This window comes from Pinus tabuliformis, chromosome 2_2 (assembly GCF_031772625.1).
Source record: "Pinus tabuliformis cultivar Carrire ecotype Pingquan chromosome 2_2, CPIR1, whole genome shotgun sequence".
NCBI lineage: Eukaryota > Viridiplantae > Streptophyta > Pinopsida > Pinales > Pinaceae > Pinus > Pinus tabuliformis.
The window spans coordinates 942714029-942729271 of NC_142300.1; the positions used below are offsets into that span (position 1 = coordinate 942714029).

General features: G+C 35.0%; 1 pseudogene; it reads right to left on the reverse strand.

Annotated features, from left to right (window-relative positions):
- Window positions 1-1452: 1452 nt before the first annotated feature.
- Window positions 1453-15243, reverse strand: part of LOC149196280 (putative alpha,alpha-trehalose-phosphate synthase [UDP-forming] 9) — a 158728-nt pseudogene continuing 144937 nt past the window's right edge.

Consider the following 15243-nt stretch of genomic DNA (forward strand, 5'->3'; position numbering starts at 1 on the left):
TTAGTGTTGTAATTAACATATGTAATTTTGCATTTTCATATTAGATGAACATGCACATTGTATGACATTTTTTTTTAAATTTAGTCACAAAATAATACTAAATAATTTATGTTGATTAATAATGAACATATAAAATCAATCTAAAACTACTAAATTAGTAGTTTATATTGACTAATGATGAACACAAATAAAATGAATATACAATGACTAAATTAGTCGTTTATAATGATTATTAATAAAAGTAAATGAAATGAATATAAACTACTAAATCAGTCATTTATATGATGAATATGAAACTACTAAAAAATATAAATGACTACTGTAAATGATAAATTTGTGATTACAAATGATGACTAAATTTTGCATATATACGACTATTAGTAGCTAATTTACAGTATCTTATAACACGACCAAAATTTAGTTTTATTTTTCTAGTCATTAATTGGTTTCCAACGATGACTAAAATTTGCATATATATGACTATTAGTTGCTAATTTACAGTATCTTATAACGTGACCAACATTTTGGTCATATTTCTTTTGTCATTAATTGGTTTTCTCAGGTGATGATGTAGTAGTATATTTCGTTGTGTATTTGGTCATTAATTGTGGCAATTAATGACTAAATTAATGGCAAAATTTATGACTAAATATACTACTAAATGATAAAATTGACACAACCAATTAATGACTAAGCTAAATATGACTAAAAGTTAGTCGCATTATAAGATACTATAAGTTAGCCACTATTGGTCACCGACTGAAAAATAATCATTTACATGCAAATTTTAGTCATTCTTTTGGTAACTAATTAGCCATTTTGTACTAGTGTAATATTTAAACTTAGTCGGCTTCTTAGCAACAATGCATGCAAAGAGCTTCCTCTTTGCACTTTTAGGTAAGGCTACCATTACACTATCAATAATCTCAAACATGTCTTCATCTGAACGATCATGTCCTATACACAAAATAAAATCTGGAGGATTCCCTTGGCTCACCATTGTTGTTTAAACATGTTCAACTATAAAACCTTTGCTCACTCTCTACACGTTTTGAATTCAAATGCTTTAATAAACTGCTTATGTTGAAGATCTTCATGAAAGATGAAAATAACATAATGGAAATTCATATCCTTGAAAAAAATAACCCTAGAATGCTTAATTGATAACATTAATGTGCAATACCTAAGGCCTAAATTCTATAATTTTATTTATGTGTACAACTTCATAATCGGGTCCAAAACTGCTTTCTAGCTAAAATCAAATCCATCATTGGCACATAAGTTTTCAATTCTTCCTCCTTCTACCAATTGCTCTGCCAATGTAAATAAAGAAGGTTAAAATGTAATTTGAACCTAGTAAATTACTAATATTCTAGTTCATTGCAACAATCATATAATGTAAAGGCTTTTATTCTTTTCTAATGTAATAATTTAAAGTTAGAGTTCAAATACCTAAAAAAAGTAAACATGCTCTGCAGTAATCCCAAGATTTTTACATGGTGAAAACTAATCCTTCAAAGTTTGTTGCCCTCGTCCACTTAGAATAAAGACCATATTTTTTGGATCATTGTAAAGGGTTTTCAGGATTGTGAGGACATATGAGTTTGGAGTCTATTGTGGTGAAATAATAACACCCCTACTTTTAATTTATGATTTCATAATAATCATGGGGACCCTTTTTATAAACTTTGGCTAAATCACCTTTTATTATTTTCTTTTGGTTAAGTGTTAGACAATTTTGTGATATTTTCATTTTCTTCAGATTTCCATTTTGATTTCTTCATTCTTTTTCTCTTTCTTTCCATCGAGTCTCGTTTCATCTCATTTGGTTTCACTGTTCTCAAATGGCACTTATCCGAAGTTCTGTGATTTTTACCGCCTTGGCTAAAAAATGTACAAAATGTATATTATTTTAATCTTTGCAAAATAATTACTTACTAATTGTAAATATTGATTTCGTATTAATTTTAACTATCTTTTATTTTATTTTGTTAATAGTCCTACAAAATCATCTGAACCAAAATTGTATAACAATTAAAATTTAGGTGTTTTCACATCTCGGAAGTATATTTCAAATCCCAATTTACAAGAAAATTACTAGATATAAAATCTCGATTTTACAAAGTGGTTCTAGTTTTTATAAGTAGAGAAAGAACCACTCCACATGGTCCTCCTCTCACCTCCTTTAACCTCCCTAACATTCCCCTCATCCCATTGAAAGTCATTCATTTCGTAACTCCCATTTTCATTCACTCTCGAAATCTTTTCACTCTCAGAAACCTTATCTCTCCTTCCCATATTGGTCCCTTTGCGATTCATAACAACCATTTTTAAATCCTGCTAAAACTCCATATTTCTCTGAGCTCCGAAAACCTTATACCTCCCTCCTCCCCTCTTCATATTTCAGAGATCCTCTATTTTGTAACCTTTTTTCTATAGCACCTCGAAATCTATACGTCTAATTGCCGAGTTCTCCCTTGACATATTTCATATTGGGAAATTATATTTATCGGGGTTTAATTAAAATCCTCCCCAAAAGTTTATACCTTCGATGTTGTATTCACATTTCACTTTGTATTAAAAGAAGTCGTACATTATGTTAGGTTCCTATACCAATAGGAGTCATAATTTTGAATGACTGAGGTTAAGCCTTGTAATATTGTACATACCTTTGCCTTTTTGCAAATGTTTTCCATATTAAAAAATTAAAAAATGTAAAGAGGGTGTGTCCTAAAAGAATAATCAAAGGAAAAAAGAATAAGAAAAGGTCCAAAAAAATTGAAAATATATGAACCCCTAAAGATAAAAAGAGACCATGAAAGTGTGCAAGTCAAAATGCCACTACTATTTATATTTATGCATAATAAATGATTGTGTGTAGCTTGTTACTCATGCCACAATCCATGATAGTCAAATTGTTTAAACTTGGCTATTTCATATTTTAAATTTTATGTTTATAGCTAGAGAATAAAATCTAACCAAACAGTATAATCTTGGCAGGTCATTAGATAGGTAGAGTAAATAAAAAGAGCTCATCAGTTTAATCTGAGCCCTTGGATGATATAAGGTTAGAATTAGATATTTTTCTATGTAAAGAAAAGAAAAATATTAATAAGCGTTTGCTAACCTAAATGCACCCAAATAAAGTGAAGAAAAAAAGGTGGGATGAGTAAATGGGTAAGTAGTAAAAAGGTTGGAGAAATATCATGTGATTACACAAAAGTAATTATGTCATTTTTGCAAATGCATCTTTCCAATATGCATAAGTAGTAAAAAAAGCAAAAACAATCGTTCACAATATGGTTTATTTAACACCCCCTCATTCATTTAACCCCTTTACTTCACTAACTGCCCATAAATAAGTTATGGTACTTAAAATCTACAAGTCAAAAAGGTTCAGAGCATTTCTCTGACTTTTGGAGGGACCGGACCCTAGGCTTAATGACTTAGGGGGACAAGTACTAGAAACCCCATCATAAAAACACATTCCCCCTTCATAAAATTCCATTTTCCCTCATTTGCCTAATAAAATCACATTTTCCTAAGGTTTAAACACCCTTTTCCTAGGAAAAGTGACTCACCCCCATGTAAAACCCTTTCACACGAAAACCCACCAAAAGTTTTTATCCTAAATGTAAATCAAAATGCGCAATCGCATACACTTAACCCCTTTTTTACTTAGGAAAATCCACTCTGCCATCACTTTCATATTAATTAAACTAAATTTATTATATAAATTTCCTCTAAACCATTAACCTGTATTAAATTAAAACCCTATGTACAATACCCCAATCCCTTAGTTTTAATAAAACCTAATATAAACTACCCCTTATCCTGATATAATTTCACTTAAACTACCTAACCCCAGTGAAACTTAAGTTAAACCCTCATCAACCTCACCCGATTCCCTAATCCATTATTGAAACATGACCCGATCCCTTAACCCTAGATTAGTCCTTAAAAGTAATCCTGAAACCACCATAATTAATTCCATCCCTTCCCCACATCTGACGACGCACAATCATATTGGTCACGCCCGATGGCGGAACAATAACCGCTCGATAAAGTGGTTTTCCTCTCAACCCCTGATGCTATGTGTCAGACAATGTATGGCATCGAGCGTCCCCTCCTCAATACTGCATATGCCACAAAAGCGGTGTGATGGCCCTCCAAAACCGCTTCCCCCATTTAACCAGAAAACTGTCACTATTCATCCGAAAGTGAACCCGCCAAAAAATTAACCATTTTCTCTATAAAATACCATGAAGCCTTCATTTTCCCTTTTTTGCGCATTCTCTATGTAAATTCTAAAAACCATTGCCAGCCACTGCAAACGCCAAATTTACCCACATACTTCCAATTCCATTCCAAAAGAGGTTGCAGACACCCAGTCAACCTTTTCAGACCATACCAAGACTACGCCAACCACTGCAACTGCCATGAACCAGCAATTTCAGAGTCAAATCACCCAGTTCCATGTATTTCACCATGAAATACCTCTTACCCATACAAAATTTCAAAACCGTTGCCCTGCGCATTATTTTAAATTAAGAAATTAAGTAAAATACTACCAATTTTAAGAAATTGTTTGCCTAAGCCCTCTAAAAGTCCCAAAAACCTTTGCAGAAACCCCCAGAGCATAATTCAAATCCACAAGAATTGAATTATGGCTACCCCCATCACCATAGATGTTAGACCAATTACAACTCCCCATTTAGACCTCGACCACCTTCCCCTGGCTGACAGTGACTTCCAAATAAAAGATACCACTGCCCTAGAGCCCCTTCTCAAAGTGCATTGTCAAAGTAGGGACAAATACCTTAACCATAATAATGAGATTGGCGTTTGGGAATAAAATTTTCCCAAATACCATCTCCCCCAAGTTCACATATTTCCAGAAATTGTTCATATGTGCTATGCATGCTACGTCCCCATCCATAGAACCATAATGTCTCATGACTAGAAGGTCCTTTTCATTATCATAGCTGAGTCCATTAATGAAATGTTGCAATTCCAAATAGGGCCAAACCTAAATCCATTCTCAATTGGAGACCTGTTGGACAAATATCCCAAGCTAAGCCCTGTAAAATTGGCCCAGTTATTCCAAACCTTCATCAGAGAGGAAAAACACATCCCTAAGGACCCCCCTCCATATGTATCATCTATTTTCTCTCCATGGGACCAGAACATTGTAGCCATGATATCATGTGTTTTGGGTTACACCACAAGTTAGTACATTGATGAAATTATTCTTGCTTCCATGTCCATATATACCCCAAAACATCCTCCTACAACAATATATGACGTTGCGGCATTGATAGCTGATAGAATGCATGAGCAGTTCACAGGAATGGGAAATGAGATGGTGTTCAAATACTCCTCTGTATTATACCATCTATTTCTCTATTATTAGTCAGAGAAGTTTCCTTTTATCCTCCAAAAGATTGACACCAAGGGCCAACCCAAATATGTTATTTTCTGGACCCCACTTTTCCATGAGTTTGGGTCACCTTATACATACTCAGACTTTATAGATTCTTTTGTGCATCCAGTCATGACCATGCTCACTGGGAATCCTCCACCTAGGATAAGCCCAGAGATAAAGAGAGTCCTCCAGCTTTCCAAGCAAACCAAAGTGGGTGATTGGTACCTTTACCAAAACCACACAGAAATCAGAATATATGTTTGCCTTCTTGCACCATATAAGTTGCCAAGATACCTCCATATGAGGTTGTTTGCCTTAGAACATTAAAAAAAAATCATCAATGCAAATGAAGTAAACTTCGTCAATGCTAAGAAGAAAGCCTATTTCAAAATCAAAGACCAATTCCAAATAGGCAGGGAAAGAGGCAGACCTAATCCTAAAAAGAATGAAATTCCAAAGGAGTTTTATATGGAGATATGACCCTTTGGAATTCATTACTAAGAAAAGGAAAAAGGTCAAGCTAAGACCTTTCATCCACCACCCCATACTATAAATAGAGGCACATGCAAATCAAACAAAATGGGTGGAAGGTACATTAGTAGACAGAGACATCACAAGAGTAAATGTAGAAAATTCTCTAATTGATTTGGAAAAGTAGCTTGATGATAACTCTTTTCTACAGGTACCAAAAGAGAAAGAAAGAGCCATGTGTACCCCTCCAGTCATGCAGACTTCTCAGAATGAGGAGAAAATTCCAAAAGGAAACAGAGAGGGAGTTTTCACTTCAGGAATGGACACCTTTAATTTGCAACAGGAAACAAGCAATAGGAAAAGGATCAATCCAGCCTTTGAATAGGAATACATAGAGGAATCAGCACAGGTCACCAACACAGAGGTAGAAAGAAGTAGGCCCACTACTCCATCTGAAGGAATGCAAGAGCCTTCGACATCACAGACTCAGATGTTGGAATCGTAGCTTAGTTTGGAAGTATATTCCTTCAGCAGGTCTGCTGAAAAGGACCAAGACATAAAGGAAAGGTACAAGGAAATCAAAATGAGAAATGAGAGGCTCAAGGCCCAAACATATTCTCAGTACCGAAAGCTGACTCCCACCAATCAAGCAAGGCTAATGTCAGCCTTTGACATTAAAGAGGCTAGGTTGTAGATGTCTTTCATCAAACCTACAACACAACAGCCCAAGACATCATCTGATCTAAAAAATGTTGACTTTGAAGTGTTGGAAAGGTATATTTATCCCATAGATAAGATTGAACTGCACAAACAAGCGGGGAAGATGATATACTCCACCTTGATAGGTAAAGCCATAGCTACCCATCAGCTTCACAACTCATTAAGCAACATCTCATCTCAATATCAGTTGGAAAAGGCCTCCTCAGAGGCCAAGGATACTAGGATCAAGTCCTCAGAGGACTTAGTGATTGAATTGGGACACGATCCCAAGGATATTAAAGCTATAGAGAAGCTTATAAAGAAGAGACAGAAAAAGAGTTGGACGCTTTAATTCAATTGAAGCAAAGCCACTTGGCCACAACTTCTAAATATGTCATCCCTATAGTATCTATAGTACTCCCTCCCACACTGGCAACTTCATTGGCACCAACAGCTCCACCTGCCATAGCATTGCTAGTAACAAAATATACAACAATAACAGGTGCATCAGGAGAAAGGGTAGCAAAATTAGTTCAAGCCATGGAAGAAATGTCTATCCAGGTTACAGAAATGAAAACACTGAAGGAGAAGGTGGAAAGTTTGGAAACTAACTACCGACTTTCCCAACTTAAGCAAAAGGAAGAGGCACAAAAGGCCCAAAGAATGAGTGAAAGAATCAAAGTCTTAGAGAAAGACTTAACACTACAGAAACCCCGTGGGAAAACCAAGCAAATGTTGTGGGCCAATATCATTAACTCTTTCAATGATATTTGGCCATCAATTCAAGTTATTTTTTAACAAACAGAATTAATAAAGATAGCTATAGAAGCTATCCAGAAAGTAAAGGAGGAGTTGGCAGATAAGCCTGAGGATGCCAATAGACTCATCCACTTCCTCAACAACAAGAATAGGTATGAGCTCCATGAACTCAATATAGAAGACAAGACTGAAACGATCTTCGAAATAAGGAAGGTCCTTTCCAAGAGAAACCTAATGCTGAACTTAGAAGAAAAGTTCCATAGCATGCAGGTAGCCATTGATAGGTTCATGGTGTTAGGCCCCTATACTACTAGTGTAACCCCTTATTGTTATTCGTACAACCCCCTTATTATATTGTTGTACCCATTTCATCCCCATATTGTTATTATTGTGCTCCATAGAAGCCCACTATTGTTATTATTATGCCCTTACATTATTATTGTTATGTCGGCTCTGATTATATTATGACCCCTTAGACTCGTATATATAGAAAGGAGGTCTTCTCATTTGTATCATCTAATAATTGTTCATTTGTGTAATGTAAATGGGGTTGCCCCCTCGAAGAGGCTTATTTCTAAGGCATTGATCTATCTTTTCTATCTTTTTGTGAGTTGGTTTCATAACATTTGGTATCAGAGCTTTGGATTCTAGGGTTTCGCTGGTCCAAACAGGTCATCATGGCATTTTTGCTATAACTTTTTTTTGTGATGTTTCAGAGTCTACAAAAAAAATCCATTTGAACGTAAATCACTATGAACTTTGGATCTAAATTTTAGAGCTTTGCTCGCTACATTTGCGTAGATATGATCTGAGGAATTTAGGGTTTTGGCAGACTCCTAATTACATTCCAAAAAGGTGAACTGGGGAAAATCATCATAACTATCTCTCTGAGCATCAGATTGAAATTTCATAAGAAGTTATAGAACGAGCATGGACTGTATATTTTTTAGATCTAAAGGTTGAAACAGTGACACGTGGGCTCCGTACAAGTTCACTCTACTAAACCAGTCTATAATCAGGTCATCATGGGAGATTTGACATAACGCTTCCTTACTGAATCGATTCTTGATCAGAATTTTGGGGTTAGAAAGAGGACTTAGAGGGATACTACGGGACAAAATATCAGAACTTGGAGATATGAAATTTCAGAGTTACAATTGTTTCGAGATCGAGCTCCTAAAATCCAGAAAAAGTGAGATGAAGAAGTTTGATGGCAAGGATCCGGTAAATTGGATATTATAGATGGAGAAATATTTTGATATACATGGCGTACCATTGTTACAAAAGATACGTATTGCATCTAATTATTTAGAACTAGATCAATTTTTATGGTATAAAGGTCTTTGTTCTCATAAACCACTTGTTACATGGTCAATTTTCACGGAGGAAATGATAGCACATTATGAGGATACAAAGAGAAACACCTTCTTTAGCCTATTGATAAATCTAAAACAAAAGTGTTCAATGGCAAATAACATCGAGGACTTTCAAAAATTGAATATAAAGGAAAATGATATTCCAGAGAAGCAAAGGATTGATGTCTTCATAGGTACTTTAAAGGATAACATTCAACATGAGGTTCGTCTTTGGGAACCTGATTCATTGGAGAAGGCATTCAAGTGGGCAAGAAAAATTGAATGTGAAATTATGGAAACAAGGAATCACACCACTCACGACTATGATTATGGAAGTTTTTTTCTCCTAGCCTTCCACAACCTACAAGGTTTACACCACAATAATTGTAACAAAAAATAAAAAAAGGGCTTTGTTACAATTGTGATAGCAAATGCACTAAAGGTCATAAGTGTGCTGAGAAGAAATTATTTTACATAGATTATGAAGAGGAAGAAGAAAAGGATCAAGAAACATCAAAAGAAGAGGATATACACCAAGAACAAACCCCAGAGAAACATGAAATGAATATGACCATATCTTGTAAAGCATTGGAAAGAATCACCACTCCTCAAACTCTCAAGATAGAAAGACGTATCAAGAAAAAAAAGGTTCAAGAAGTGAAAGATCACATCGAGAAAGAAGAAATGAATCCAACCGTATCTTATAATGCATTTTCCGGAATTACCACTCCTCAAACTATCAAGATAGAAGAACATATCAAGAAGAAAAATGTTCAAGAAGTGAAAGATCACATCGAGCATCAAGAAATGAATCCGACCATATCTTGTAAAGCACTGGAAGAAATTACCACTCCTCAAAATCTCAAGATAGAAGGACATATCAAGAAGAAAAGGGTTCAAGCAGTGAAAGATCACATCAAGCATCAACAAAAAGTTCTCCAACTTTTAAAGGATAATGCCACTTTGGTGCAGAATCGAATGAAACAACAAGTAGATCCACGTCGCAGTGAAAAATGTTTTGATGTAGGTGATTGGGTATTTTTATGGCTACATCTCAAGAAAGCTATTTATGAGAAGGAAATGTTGGCAATACTACATGAACTTAAGAAATGGTGACCTTACCCAATGGGAACACACTTCAAGGTAAAAATGGATCATGATAGTCTTAAATAATTTTTAGAACAAAGATTATCTTTAGAAAAATAGAAAAATGGGTCACAAATATGTTAGGTTATGACTTTGAAATCATCTACAAAAAAGGGAAGCAAAATGTTGTTGCAGATGCACTCTCAAGAAAGGATGAGGATGTGGAAGCACTGTTTTGTACTATTTCTATTATCCAATCAGATTGGATACACAAAGCAAGAGATGAATGTAAAAAGGACGATGAATTGTGGCCACTCATTCAAAAGTTGCAGAAGATCCCAGTTCAAACAATATTTCCAAAACTTTACAAGGAAGGAAAAATCATATTGGAAACTGGAGCATTCATAGAAATGAGAACACGACAACTACAAAATTGATCAAGTTTAGAGTATCTCATCAAGTGGAAGAACATACCCACTGAAGATTCCACATGGCAAGACAAGAATTTTATACAGAAGCATCAAGAACTACTCAAGCATTGAGGAAAACAATTTTGAAAGGAGAGTGGCATGTTAGGCCCCTATACTACTAGTGTAACCCCTAACTATTATTATTACAACCCCCTTATTATATTTTTGTACCCATGTAGTCCCCATATTGTTATTATTGTGCCCCATAGAAGCCCACTATTGTTATTATTATGCCCTTACATTATTATTGTCATGTCAGCTCTGATTATATTATGACCCCTTAGACTCATATATATAGAAAGGAGGTCTTTTCATTTGTATCATCTAAGAATTGTTCATTTTTGTAATGTAAAGAAGGTTTCCCCCACGAAGTGGCTTATTTCTAAGGCATTGATCTATCTTTTCTATCTTTTTGTGAGCTGGTTTCATAACACATGGCTAAATTCCAGATTTTGAGGGGGAAATGATTGCCTAGTCCATTAATTATTATCGATAAACTCATGACACAATTGGAATATGGTAATAAACTCAAACAGTTGGCTAAGGAACAAGAAAGCACTTCATCCATAAAATCACTGCCAACAGGCAAAGTTTTGTACAACACATTTGAGAACTTGTTTTTTCTAGAGCATGAGATAAAACACTTATTCCTCACCAAGCACAATTTTTCCAAGTATACTAAAGCTGATAAGATCTATAGGAGGATGATGAATGTAAAATTACCTGATGTAGAATGGTGGGAGACAATGAATGATTTACTGTGATAAATTTATAGAAAAACGTTACTGCACAGTAAAAATGAGAGCTGCCAGGTAAACCGATGAAAGTAGGGCAACGTAGTCAAAGAGTATTAGAGTCAAAGGGTAGCATAGTCAAAGAGAAACAAGTAAAAGATAAAAATTGAAGAAGATTCTAGCGGGAAACACCACAACTACAAAGCCAACATAAAGGGCTACAAATCCAACCATAAAATCTAGTAGTACCACATAAAAAGGGACGGCATGAAACAATTCATTAGCTATTTCTATCTTCTTGCAAGAAGATATTTGTATTTCCCTAATTAAATTCAAGCTAGTTTGAGATATTTTGTAATAATTTTTTGTATAGATACTTCACAAATCGAAGTATGTAGGGTGGATTCTTAGACATTTATATAGACTTTCTTGATAAAATACTGTAAGCTATTGTATCATTGTTTGGACCAACAAGCTGGATTAATGAATAAAGCCAAGACATTTCATAGGATTCATGTGTAGTGCGAAGTACAGACAAGTATTTTCTCTTTTGTTTTTATCTTTCTTTAAAAGTTTTTCCATGATATTTAATGTATCTGAAATCTGAATGCTATAATATGGAATGATATCTCAAAATTTGCTTCATTGCACTCTGTTTTAACTATTATGCATTTTAATGTTTTCTGCTAATTATCTAAGTTAAGGAATTCTTGATTGCTCCTTATTTTAGGTAGTTTCCTTCTAATCTACAGTAAAGTATTCTTAATTTCCCTTTTCTCATGATTATCCTCTGTTCCTCATTTTAATCCCAGTTTGAGAATTCTCAAATGCTCTCTCACCCTGGTTAAGATCATTTCACCCATTCAGCCCAAAGCCCTGCACTTTACTCTACTATCTTTCCCTTTGAACAATCCCTTTAATGGATTAATTCTAGTCCTACTGGCTTTCTTTGACTCCATAGCCCAATAGCCTAGAGACATCATTCTATCCATCTGTTTAAGGATTCCACCATCCAACCTTCAATACAAATCAAAACCCCCTGAACTTTAAGAACTAGCCTAAAATCCCAACAAACAAAGCTAAATCATATAGAGAGAGCCCTATCTGAGTCATAGGTTGGCTAGAAACTATACTTAAAAGATTGGTTTGTGGTTACCTTGGTCTTTTCCTTCTTTGATAACTTCTAGGGAAAAATTCTGAGTGATAACAAAGTGGCGACTCCACTGGGGAATCAAACCCTCAGTCCTAATAAAGCTTTAAGAAATTTTTAAATATGTATTTTGAGCCTCTTAAAGTAATTTATTAGAAGTTATTTTAAAAAACTCACAAAAAGGAAACAATTAGAAAAATTTTGAAATTTTGGCTTCAATGAGAACTCGTTATACTAGGGCTAACCTAGATCCAAACCTTGCGCTAGTAGTTGATAATCCCAACCCGATTTCAAGAAAATCCAAAAAAGAAGAAAGTTCAGCTAGTCACAAACTCTTAGTTAAGGCTAATTCATGTCCTGATGAGTAGTTTTTTTTAGAAGATCTTCCCTTTGATGAGCAATTTGATTTGTCATTATTTAAGGCAAAGTTTGAAAGTGAATTATACGATACTATTCTAGACCCTGATTTCATAACATTGAATTCCAAAAGGTCAATGAGTCAGTTGTTGAATACATTCTAAATTCTCCACAATCATCCCTTAGTACTGCCAATATCCCTGATCTTTCTGAAGAATTGTCCACCACCCTTAGTTCACCATTATTCCCTTCAACTTTTGAAGTCCATTCTCCACCACCATTTATACCTTCACTCCCTCACCAACCTAGCATTTCTCATTCACCATCTACTAGTTCTGGTTCATCTTCCACTATTGCATCATCTTCCAGTACCTCAACCCCACATCTTAGCCACTCCCAACTTACAACCATGGCTAATAGATATGCTCCTCTTGTTTTACGTACCCCACTTGATGCTATGCCAGCAAACTACCAAAGCAAACCATTCAATTTGATGGCATAGGGCCCTACACTACACAACACCATGTCAATAAGATGACAAATTACTTTGAACTACATGAAATTGATATTGGTGATGTTCAAATGAGACTATTTGCTCAGACTTTAGCTCGTGATGTTAGGAAATGGTTTAGAGGGTTACCTGCTAATAGTATTGATAATTTAGATAAGTTTTACCAACAATTTTTAAATAGATGGGAAAAGAAAAAGAACCCCTTACAAATCCTTTCAGAGTATGAAAATATTAGGAAAGGACCCAATGAATCTGTACAAGATTACTACTCTAGATTCAATAATATATACAATGAAATTCCAATTAACCTTAGACCCCCACCTGATTTAGCATTAATAAATTTTCCTTATGGTTTTGACACCAACATGGCATACCAACTCAGGGAAAGAAACACCCCAACCTTAGAGTAAATGCAAAGTGTAGCAGTTAGTGTAGAAGCTAATTTGTTAGCTAAAAGATCCAGAATTAGGAATGAAAGGTGAGGAATTTCAAAAGATGAAGCTTCAACATCTGACCTAAAAATAGACGGTTTAGCCAAAAGTATGGAGAAGCTAATGGACAGGATAAATAATATGGAGAGGAAACCTCAATGGGATAACCAACAGGAACCTCCGGTTAGAAACCAAAACACTGGAAAAAATGGACCTGATCAGAATATTAGGCCTCCTTTCCAAGAAAATTACACAGAAACATCCATGTTAGAAGATCTGGAACAAGATACATAGATTAACCTGATGGGAGTAGATGATGAGGATATTGTTTTTCTAACCCAAGTTGAGCAGGAACTACATATGTTGCAGCAATTACAAATCCAGTTTGGAGAGTCATTTGATTATAAACAAGGATATGATTATGCCATATTTGAAGTGCATAAATAGTATAACCTAAGGACTAAAAAAAACTTTGATACCCTTGAACAAACCAAGAAAACAATGCCAAATCAACCCAAGAAAATCAAAGAAGACCCGGTTTCTAAAATCCTCTAGATTCTCCCCAGAAAGAACCAGAATCCTTCTGGCCCCACCATTGCAGATATGACCTCTAATAAACCTTCTGTTGATTAGCTATCCACTTCAATTCCCCCTAAAGAACCAGTGGACAAACCTCAAAACAATAGATTTGAAAACCCACAAAAAGAGGTCCCCAATAAAGGAAAAGAAGACCATCCTACTCAAATCCCTGCTGTGAAGATTCAAAACCCTCAAAAAGAGAAAGCCTCTTTACCATTTAATCTAGGAGAAGAGGTAGCTATGCTAAAGATTTCAGTCCCTTTAACATAAGTAATCAAGAATGAAATCTACAAGTCACAGATAAACCAAACTATGAGCATTGTTGAAAATGAAGATTCAGTCAACCTGTTTGATGACCAACCATAACTTATATTTGGTCCAGATGTTAATGGCAAACCACTAGAAGAAGGAGTACCACCTTTTTGCATTAGCCTTAGCATCCATGACAAAATTCTACACAATGCAATGTTGGATTCTAGGGCCTCCCACAAATTAATGCCCAAATCAGTAATGGAGAAATTAAACTTAGACATTACAAGGCCTTACAAGGACTTATTCTTATTTGACTCAAGTCAAGTAAAGTGTCTAGGATTGATTAAAGACCTATGTGTTACCTTAGTTCAATATCCTCCCGAAAGCATCCTTATGGATATTGTGGTTGCTGACATCCCACCAAAGTATGGCATGCTTTTATCTAGATCAAGGGGAGGCAAACTTTATGGATATTTACAACTTGATATGTCATATGCAACAATCTCTATTTTTGGACAACCTAAGGAGTTGTACCGAGAAACCTTAATGAAATACATGGTAAGTAGCCAAGATCGGCCTCAAAACTTTCCTATCTACTCCGTATATTCAGACATTGATTTGTTTATCTTGTATAATGCTAATCAAACACAAGAAACTATTTTAGATAGTATTGATATAGAATCAAAAGAAATTTGTAGTTTCTATTCAAAATGAAACTAACCAAACTTTAGGACTTTCCAATAAAAAAGGTGGCCAAATTGCTATAAATAAGGAAAATTTTGTTGCACCAGATGATGAAAATTATGAGCATGAGATATTATGGCATCTTGAGTTTGATGGGTCAGTCAACAAGTTTGGAGCAAGAGCAGGAGTGTGGATATATAATCTGGAGAATAATCACTCAGAAGGCCATGCATACAGACTAAATTTTAAATGTACTAACAATATGGCCAAGTATGAAGCA